This window comes from Macrosteles quadrilineatus, unplaced genomic scaffold, assembly GCF_028750875.1.
Source record: "Macrosteles quadrilineatus isolate MER2022 unplaced genomic scaffold, UCM_ALF_1.0 Scaffold_2__2_contigs__length_208266976, whole genome shotgun sequence".
NCBI classification, from domain to species: Eukaryota; Metazoa; Arthropoda; class Insecta; order Hemiptera; family Cicadellidae; genus Macrosteles; species Macrosteles quadrilineatus.
The window spans coordinates 87,338,148-87,348,344 of NW_026542595.1; the positions used below are offsets into that span (position 1 = coordinate 87,338,148).

The following is a 10,197-nucleotide window of genomic DNA, read 5'->3' on the forward strand; positions in this document are numbered from 1 at the left end:
GGGAGTTTGGTTTATACGGACGTGTCATTGTGTAGCCTAGTGATTGAGTCATTGTTTAGTGTTTAGTATAGGTAGTTGTTTTGTTAGTGTTAGTTGTTAGTGTTAGTGTTCATGGCTGTGAATATTGGGTGCGTTACTTGCGAGGTAAACTTTTGGGACGCGGCTACATTTACCAAAAGCCAAATTGTGGACTTTTTGGTTAACCATAAAGTTATTAAGGGTGTAACAAACTGTGGGCGGTGTGGTAGTATCGTACAATTGGACCGTGATCTTCTTGAATTCCGCTGCACTAACCGCGTAACTCTACGAAAACAAAAGAAGACTACCTGTTTTTGGCGGGCATCCGCGAAATCAGGATCATTTTTGGATAAAACTAGAATAGACATTGTCAAGTTCTGGCGCATGATCATCTATTTGTTGAATCATAAGCCACTGAGACATCCCTTTTTAGTGAAGACCTTGCATCTAGGGGAAAATAGTGTAGTAGATTGGTTTTCTTTCTACAGGGAAGTGTTGTTGGACTACCAAAAAAAGAACAAACAACTTTTGGGAGGGCCGGGTTGTGTAGTGGAGTTGGACGAGGCCAAGTTCGGCAAAAGAAAATACAACCGCGGCAGACTGGTAAAGGGGCAGTGGGTTCTGGGAGGGGTGGTGCGCGGCACAAAGGAGGGGTTCTTTGTTCCGGTGCCTGACAGGACAAGGAAGACCCTCATAAAACTTGTTAGAAAGTGGGTCCGTCCAGGGTCCATTGTTATAACAGACTGCTGGCGGGCGTATTACACTCTCCGGAGCCACTTTACATATCTAACTGTAAACCATTCCAAAAACTTTGTGGATCCGGAGACCGGGGCCCACTCTAACACTATCGAGCGCCGTTGGAGGGAGATCCGGGCAAATATCCCCAAATACGGCCGGTCCTCCAAACATTTCTTGGGGTACTTGGCCGAGTACACTTTCAAGGAGAGGTACTCGGAGGAATTCCGGCCCCACTGTTTTTTCGCTGCCGCGGCTGATCTCTTCAAGCCCCGACACTAACCCCTTCTATGGTAAGTAGTCTACAATTTACATGCTTTGGGTTAGGTTAGGTTAGGTTAGGTTAAGTTAGGTTAGGTAGGGGGTGGTGATTTTTATTTTAACATAGGACTAGGACAGGACTAAGTTGAACTAACTTAAGCTTAATGCATTACACCGGTATTTAATCGACTAACATAATGTAGCCTATTTGGGCTTGATAAGATAGTTGTAGTGTAATAATAGGCCAATAACAAGAATAGCTAACCGAGTACAGTAATGAAATGTCATTAGCATTTAAGACTTAAGTTATTGATTTAACTTTTAAAGCTCTGTTTAAAACTGTACAAAATGGACAAATTTGTGGTAAAATACAAAAAATATCCAACTAAGCCTAGCCCTATGACTGATGGGCCTATCACCTCTCAGGCCATTACCCCAGCACCTGGCACCTCTCAGGCCATTACCCCAGCACCTAGCACCTCTCAGGCCATTAGCCTAGCACCTCTCAGGCCATTAGCCCAGCACCTAGCACCTCTCAGGCCATTAACCCAGCACCTAGCACCTCTCAGGCCATTGCCTCAGCATCTAGCACCTCTCAGGCCTTTAGGCCTACCTCAGCAAGGTAGTTGCAGCTGATGGACATTGATGATGATGATGATGTTGATATTGACGACCCACCTCCTTACGATTTTGAAGATTCGCTCAACAAAGGTAGGCCTATCTCTAGTAAACAAATTAGGCCTAAAACAAAAGATAAAAAAAGAAAAGAAATTAGATCCAACAAGTTTAACCCAGCATTGCTTAAAACCACTGAGTTTCAACCTTGGCTATCGAAAAGCGAAAAAAGAGAGAAAATAATGACATGGCTCATTGCAAAATTTGTGACCAGGACATCAGTGCACATAAAACTGAAATAATTCGCCATTCCAAAAGTAATAGGCACTTGAACTTATCCAAACAAATTAGAAGCACCAGCAATATAGTCAACTTAGTTTCCCAATCCACCACTAAAGATGATGTCAAAAGAGCAGAAATTAAACTAACAGCTCTTTTAGCAACAAATTTACCTTTTAATTTGATGGACACGTTAAATTCACTTTGCAAAACAGTTTTTCCAGATTCTAAAATAGCTGAAAAATTGGCAACCAAAAGAACAAAAGCCACTGCTATTATGAAAAATTGTTTGGCAGCCTGCTTCCTTGACAGCCTCTGTGAAAAGTTGAGAATACCTGGCAATTTCTTTTCTTTAATTATGGATGAGACAACTGATCAAGCATCCATTAAGCAATGTGCCTTAACAGTAATTTTGTATGATTCTGAAAAAGTAACAACATCGTTCCTAGACATGTACGAAGTTACATCAAGTACAGCAGATGTTCTTTACCAAACCATGATTAACAACCTACACGATAAAAATATCCCCTTGCAAAACATGGTTGGATTTAGTTCAGACACATGTATTCTCAAGGTTAAAGTCAGACAATCCAAACATAGTCTGTATTAAATGTTCCTGCCATAGCATACATCTTGCTGCTTCAAAAGCATGCCTAAAAACTTCCTAGAAGTGTTGAAGATCTGCTTCGTAATTTAGGATCCCACTTTAGCAGGAGCTACTCAAGACAAGCCGCTTTAAAAGAATGCCAGGAATATTTCCAAGTTGAAATACATAAGATCTAACCCCTGCTCATACCAGATGGCTCTCTCTGGAAAGCTGTGTTAACAGAGTCTTAGAACAATACGAAGTTCTAAAGGGTTACTTATCAACTCTTGTTATTGAGGACCCATCAGTTACACTGAACACAATGCTATCCACAATGGAAAGTCTATTCACTTTGGCATTTTTAGAGTTTATGTCTTACACCCTCGTAATATTAAACAGATTTAATTGTATTTTTCAGAGTGAGTTGCCTATCTTGCACCAGTTAAAACCGCAAGTTGAGGAAATGCTCACAGACTTATGCAGTAACTTTTTAGAAGTTACTTACTTAAGGCAAGGGAAACCTATTTTGGAAATTGATCACACCAATCCACACTTTTTTGTAGACCTACACAAAATCTATGTTGGTGTTAGTACCTCAGAAACAGTCACATCACTAAAAAATAACCCCAACGTAAACCCTGCTGAAATAGAGAAATTTTTTAAAACATGCCTAAGCTTTTACGTGGAATTAGTAACCCAGATAAAGACACGGTTTGTCTTTTTAGATGAATTATTCAAACTTTGACTGAGCTTAAAAATGTGTTAAACACAGTTCTAAAACAATTACCCCACTTACACGTTTCTGGGATAAAAATCCATCTGGTAATCAACAAAAACCAATGTTAATAAAAATAATATTAGACGATCTGAATTTAAAAGTGGCAAAAATTGTCGATTATTATTAGAACTAAACAATCAACCTTAGGTGAGGTCTTACACTTAAACTTATAGTTGAAGAACAAAGATCACATTATTATACGTTTAATATTGTATGAAATGAATTGTCTATGATCAAAGCAACAAAAGTCATTAGTCAATAAAACAACAGAGAATGGGATATAATCTGTTAACTTGTATTTTTCTTAAAAAAAAAAACATTTGAAATAAAAAAGTTTGACGGTTTAAATGATTTGTATAGTTGGAACGTTAAATAAAGTTAAAGACTAGGTGAATTGATACATATTGCATACTAAAATAAAGAAAATCCATATGAAGTATAAAAATATGTATTACCTACTCTAATACTCTATGTTTACTATTTCATGCCACGGCAAGTCGGATGTGATCATGTCATTCATGTGATCGGATGTCATTCTTGACTCGGATGTGATCCTCTACAATGTTTTGTGGAAAGAGGAAAATTACTGTTCTATTTGTTTGCATCGCCCTCTAATCGAAATTCTCGAAAGAGAGGATTGTGTTTTAAAGACTAATTATCACCATCCAGAGTCAGACTCCGATTACATGATGCATGACTATGGCCTATATGGTTTTGTAAAAAGACTCAGGGTCGTTAGAGAGTGAAAAGAGCAACAAAGTGCCATGTAGTAGTTTTTGTAAATATATGTTTATAGTGTTGTGTGAATTTTCTCAATTGTTTCATTGTCCTTTTATTTGTATGTCTATTTGGACTTGAACTTTTAAATTTGAATTTCCCTCCTCACTCTACCAACCCCTACCTCTCCCCTCCAACCACAACAAGACAGAATACGCCACTTAGTTGTTGTCAGAGCAACCCCTACTTTACAGTATAAGCGCGCTCCTCTCAACCCAACTGTGCTTTAGGACTCAAGCTAATCATTGAAAACGTGATCAGCTAAACACTCAGTTGAGTCTTTTAATTTCAAGATTCGGATGTCTATGAGTATTGAATATAAAGTCATTCGCTTGCTCGCTCTAGTACGAACACAACCAGACCTCCTAGACCTACTAGACCTAGATGCTCAGAGTGCGGCGTACCTTCAATGTAAAAACCCTCGGACAGTATAGTGATATTTACTTTTCACTGATGTTCTGTTGTTTGCAGACATCTTTAAGAATTTCCGCCAGACTAGTCTGCAGACCAACCAGCTTAGCCTCGCCTACTACATCATATTACCTAGTTTCAATTAGGATGCAATGTTATTCAAAACTAACATAAGCATCAGGAAAGGGACATCACAGGAAGTGAAGGTCCAAAGTTAACAACAAACGCTGATGGTTACAATCCGTCCCTGCCGTCTAAATACATCACGTATTTAGACGCTAATGATCTATACGGTTGGGCTATGTCACAGAATCTCCCTACTTGAGGCTTCAGTTGGCTCACTGAAGAGGAAATTGATTACCTAAAGGTGGAGTCTTTGTCCGATAATGTCTTTGCCTTTGTTGGAGGTTGATGTCGAATACCCTGAATCCCTCCATGGACCCCACAGATGTCTCCCCTTCCTTAGTGAGAGGAAAGTCCCTCCAGGCGGAAAGATGTCCAAATTGCTTACTACTTCAAAACCCAAGATGAACTACATTGTACATTTCCGTATTTTGAAACAGAATCCAAACCATGGTTTCATAGTTACCAAAATCCAAAGAGCCCTTCAGTTCAAACAATCTCCGTGGTTGAAACCGTACATTGAGCTCAACACGAACCACCGTTAACAGGACAACGGTTTTGAAAAAGATCTTTTTGAACTGTCCAACAACTCTGTGTTCGGGAAAACTATAGAAAACTACCGCAAACGTATGAATTTCAAACTTGTGTCTGGCAACAGAAAGCTGGAAAAATACATTGCTAAGCCCAACTTTCTGTACAGCAGAATATTTAGAGAATCATTAGCTGGTCTCCATTTGGCTAAGACAAGTATCGTACTTAAAAGGCCTCTTTATGTAGGTTCCTCCATATTCTTCAGGACCACCTCCACGTTTTTCTGTCCCCCACTATCATCACCCTCAAAGGGTAACCCTAGGCATCTTTTGTCCATCCGTATCTCATCTGTTGTTCATGTGTCTTTCACAGGATGAATGACAACGAGAGTGGCATGACCGGTGTCGCAAATGGTGACGCCCTCACGATCGTCGAGCCGAGGAAGAGGAAGAAGTGCCAGTCTGGTAACGACTCCGATGCCTCGACAGCCACCGTGACAAACAGCCCTCCTGCCCTCGGCACCAGCTCGGATTTCCCCAAGACTAGGATCCCGCCTATCGTCATCTCCCCGACCAAAGTAACCTCAACATGATGACCTGATGTTCTTCATCAGCCTCAGAGACGAAGGCATCAAGTTCCCTACACTCCAATAAGCAAGACGATGTCATTCGGAAACTACATTGATGATGAGCACTAGCAGTTGCTGGAAGCTCTCTGTTTGGCGGAAGCTGAAGACAGCATTATACAATCAATCGATAACTCATCTCTCCTTGAAGCCTTGAAGCCGTTTACGATGCCGAAAACCGTTTTGAAAAGGAGATAATGAAAACAATTAGCGAAGAAAAGTTGATATCTGTAATTACATATGTCAACTTTGAATGGGAGCTTCGCACTTTTTGCCAAACTAACACACTGGAGACAATGAGAATTCTGATCCAACGCTACTTAAATCTGAACGCCGAAATAAAAAGTAGAAACTCTAATATAATTAGCATTAGTTTATATCTATTTAAGTGTGTATTAAATGTATGTCTTCCTCTTTCCTTAAACAATGTACATTAAAATTCAAGAATAATATAATAAAAATAATAATAAATACTATATATAGTTACTAGTGATGTGCAAAATGTGCATTGACCTCACGGCTTTGGTTTAAGTCATTGAGATAAAATAAAGTCAATAATTTCAATCATTTTCGTGTGGTGCATGTATATTACAATGCATTGTTTCCGGAACGATGTATTGTGCCACACGCAGGTTCTACAAAAGAAATTATCGAGTTTAATTAAACTCAATAACAATTATCCTTTTGTAGAACCTATATGTTATATTGCAGAGTTTCCACAACTATGTAATGCGTCATACGCTCTGCAAAATATTTAAGCTATTGTTTTGTTGTTGTTTATTTTTTGTTTATTAATTTGTACAGTACTTACTTATAACTAATTAAAACTATAGGATCTTTATTTACAACTTATTAACTATACATTTCCGTATCTCCATACGTATCGCCAAACTCGAGGTCTTCTAATGCTTCATCTAACAGTCTCACTCTCATGAAGTACCCCCTTCCACTTAATAATGCTTCGGCGATGAGGTACCAAAGTACCTCAATTATTCTTTCGGTCGGTCTTCTGTATTTGCATATTCTCCTATTTAAGAAGCCGTATTGGACCCAGCACGACTCATAGTCTCGTCAAGATAGACGAACTCGTCCAGTTTTGCAAGGTCGTCTTCCTCTGTGAATTTCCATTCGAAAGTATAATACATCTTTTGAACATCACAGGATGTAGATGTGGGAGAATAAAGGTCTATTTGATGCACATAATTCTGGTTCACAGCAAATGAAGAGGTTTGTCCATTACAGGAACTAGATGAGGGAGAATAAGGCATATAATTTTGGTTTACCAAGGATGAAAAGTATTGTCCATTACAGGTTGCTAGTGGGGAGTATCGGGCATAAGAGTCTGGTTGACCACAATTAAAGAGGCTTGTCCAAAGGAGGCTTCAGATGTAGGGGTATATGGTAAAAGATTTTGGTTACCCAAGGATAAAGATACATATCCATCCCAGGATGTAGATGTGGGAGTATGGGGCAAATAATTCTGGTTGACCAAGGATGAAGAGGATTGTCCATTACAGGTTGCAGATAAGGTAGTATCGGGCATTTAAATCTGATTGTCCACAATTAAAAAGACTTGTCCATCAGAATTATTTATATCTTGAGGTCATTCCTCGCCCTTCATTCCAATTAACAAGACGATGTCATTTGGAAACTACATTGATGATGAGCAGTTGCTGGAAGCATGCTGTTTGGCGAAGCTGAAGACAGCATTATACAAACTCACCTCTCCTTGAAGCCGTTTACGATGTCGAAACCCGTTTTAAAAACGTGGGAGTATGCGGCATATAGTTTTGGTCGACCAAGAGGCTTGATGAGAAAGTATGGGGCATATAATTCTGGTTTACCAAGTCAAGGACGTAGATACATGTCCATCCCAGGATGTAGATGTAGGTATAATTTCGTTTGACCAAAGATGAAAAGGATTGTACATTACAGGATGTAGATATTGGAAAATTGGGCATATAATTCTGGTTGACTAATGAAGAAGAGACTTTTCCATTACAGGATGTAGATATGTGAGAATGGGGCATATAATTTTGGTTGGCCAAGGATGAAGAGGCTTGTCCATTACAGATTACTGATGTGGGACTATGGGGCATATAATTACGGTTGATCACGACATAAAAGGCAGGTTCATTACAGAGTGTAATGAAGGTATGTTAAGGCATATAAATCTGGTTGGCAAAAGATGTAGATACATGTCAATCCCAAGATATAGATGTGAGAGTATGGGGCACATAATTCTGATTGATCAAGAATGATGAGGTTTGTCTATTTCAGGATGTAGATATAGGAGTATGGGGTATATAATTCTGGTTTACCAAGGATGAAAAGGGTCTTCCATTACGGGATGTAGATGTGGGAGAATGGAGCATATAATTCTGGTTGACCAAGGATGAAGAGGATTGTCCATTACTGTTTGCAGATAAGGCAGTATCGGGCATTTCTGGTTGGCCGCAATTAAAGAGGCTTATCCATCAAAATCATTTCCATCTTGATGTTATTCCTCGCCCTACACTCAAGCATAAGCAAGACGATGTCATTTGGAAACTACATTGATGATGAACAGTTGCTGGAAGCTTGCTGTTTGGCGGAAGATTAAGACAGCATTATACAATCAATCGATAACTCATCTCTCCTTGAAGCCGTTTTTGATGTTGAAAAACGTTTTGAAAGGAGATAATGAAAACAATGAGCGAAGAATAATTGATATCTGCAATAATTACAGATGTCAACTTTGAATGGGAGCTTCGCACTTTTTGCCAAACTAACACACTGGAGACAAAGAGAATTCTGATGGACGCCGAAACAAATAAGTCAAAAACTCTAATATAATTAGCGTTGTGGACCCTAAAAGCCAAGGGGTCAAAGTGACATTTTGGTCCAAATTGAGTTAAGTGCAATAATGGGTTCTAAAAAATCATATCTTTTGAGTGCAGAAGAGATCCAAGTTCAAATCTCGACAGGTGCTGCTACCTAGCGGAGTTTCCCTTAACCACCTAGACAAAGTAGTTCATCTGTTTCAGCACTAGGGGTCCAAGTAGGCACTTGGATCCCTCTTCCACCAAAAATTCTATTCACATGCTTTACAGCTCCGTGTGGTTGTGTGCTTTTGTCCTGAGTTTTGAAAGAAAACTAATATGTTTTACTGAGTAAAAAATTACTATTGTGATTCAAGAAGGTAATTACAGTGCTCAGAAGTCATTGATAGTATCTGGTGTGGTAATAGTTATTTGTTGATTAAGTTCTAAATCAGTGAAAGTTGAAACCTATTGACCTTAACCTCAAACCTTAGGTAAGTAACATAGGCCTAGTATACTATTATATCATACTTATTTTAATACAAAGTATTAGACTCACTATAGAATCTGAGAAAATACCATTTTGAGTAAATAGCACAGGTAAGATGATAAATTAAATTAATGTTTGCAAAGATTAACGGGTTCATACTGTTACCATGTTTTGGGTCGATAACAAATTTTGACATGATTTGAGTTTTATTGTAGCTTTTTATGGCTACTTAAACTAATTAGTTATTAATAATGATTATTTTTTACAGGTAATAAACTGGAAAATCTATTGGTGTTCCATAAACAACGCAAGGTTTTGAATAATTATGGCAAATAATGAGAGGGATTACGGCTCGACATCAGAATCAGGTAGGCCTATTGTCAAAATGTTTAACATTAGTTCTTTATCTTTGATTTCTATTGTAAAATGCTATTTCCTTTAACTATACAATAATTGTATTTATACATTGAACTTGGTGGTAAATTTATGTTTTTATTACCTCAACAATTTCCTGATATTAATTGGGTGTTTACTATTGCCACATAAAAAATTATCATTATATTATGTAGCGGAATCTGATTATTTGTTTGACCAGATAACCCTCTCTTTGGAGATGACACTGATGCTGATTCAAACTACTCTTCTGATGAAAACTATGAAAGCAGTACTTCTTCATCAGGTATTTTCATGATCTCCATTTTAATTTAAGACAGGCTTAAAACCAGTTTATTATGAGTTATTATTTTGCAAATGAAATTGGTTTATTTAAAGATAATTTTAGAATAAGAAACTCTTGTATTATAAACCTCCTTGGTTGTATAGCTATTTCTCAATCTTCTATACTGCTACTGCTTTTTATAATCGTCCAGTAATTTGTGTGTGTCTGTGTGTGTGGTTTTTTAATTAAGGAATTTCAAATACAGCTTTTGACATTAGCCATTTGTTTTAGATTATGATGAAGATTTGGAAGGACCCGTCCACGATTTACCTGAAAACGCAATTTCACCTCCAAAACAGCTCGGAAAGAAACGTGTAAGGAGGACAGACCTGTGGAAGCGTGAAAAGACCAAAAGATTAAGAAACTCAGGCAAGGGTTATCGAGATAGGAAAATGAAAGACCACCCACCTAAGGAGCTTCGTGAGTATAATCACAACTGTCGTTTCAAC

At 38.2% G+C, this 10,197-nt stretch overlaps 1 pseudogene; it reads left to right on the forward strand.

Annotated features, from left to right (window-relative positions):
* Positions 1-1,649: 1,649 nt before the first annotated feature.
* Positions 1,650-3,239, forward strand: LOC128984552 (uncharacterized; annotated as a pseudogene).
* The last annotated feature ends 6,958 nt before the right edge of the window (positions 3,240-10,197 follow it).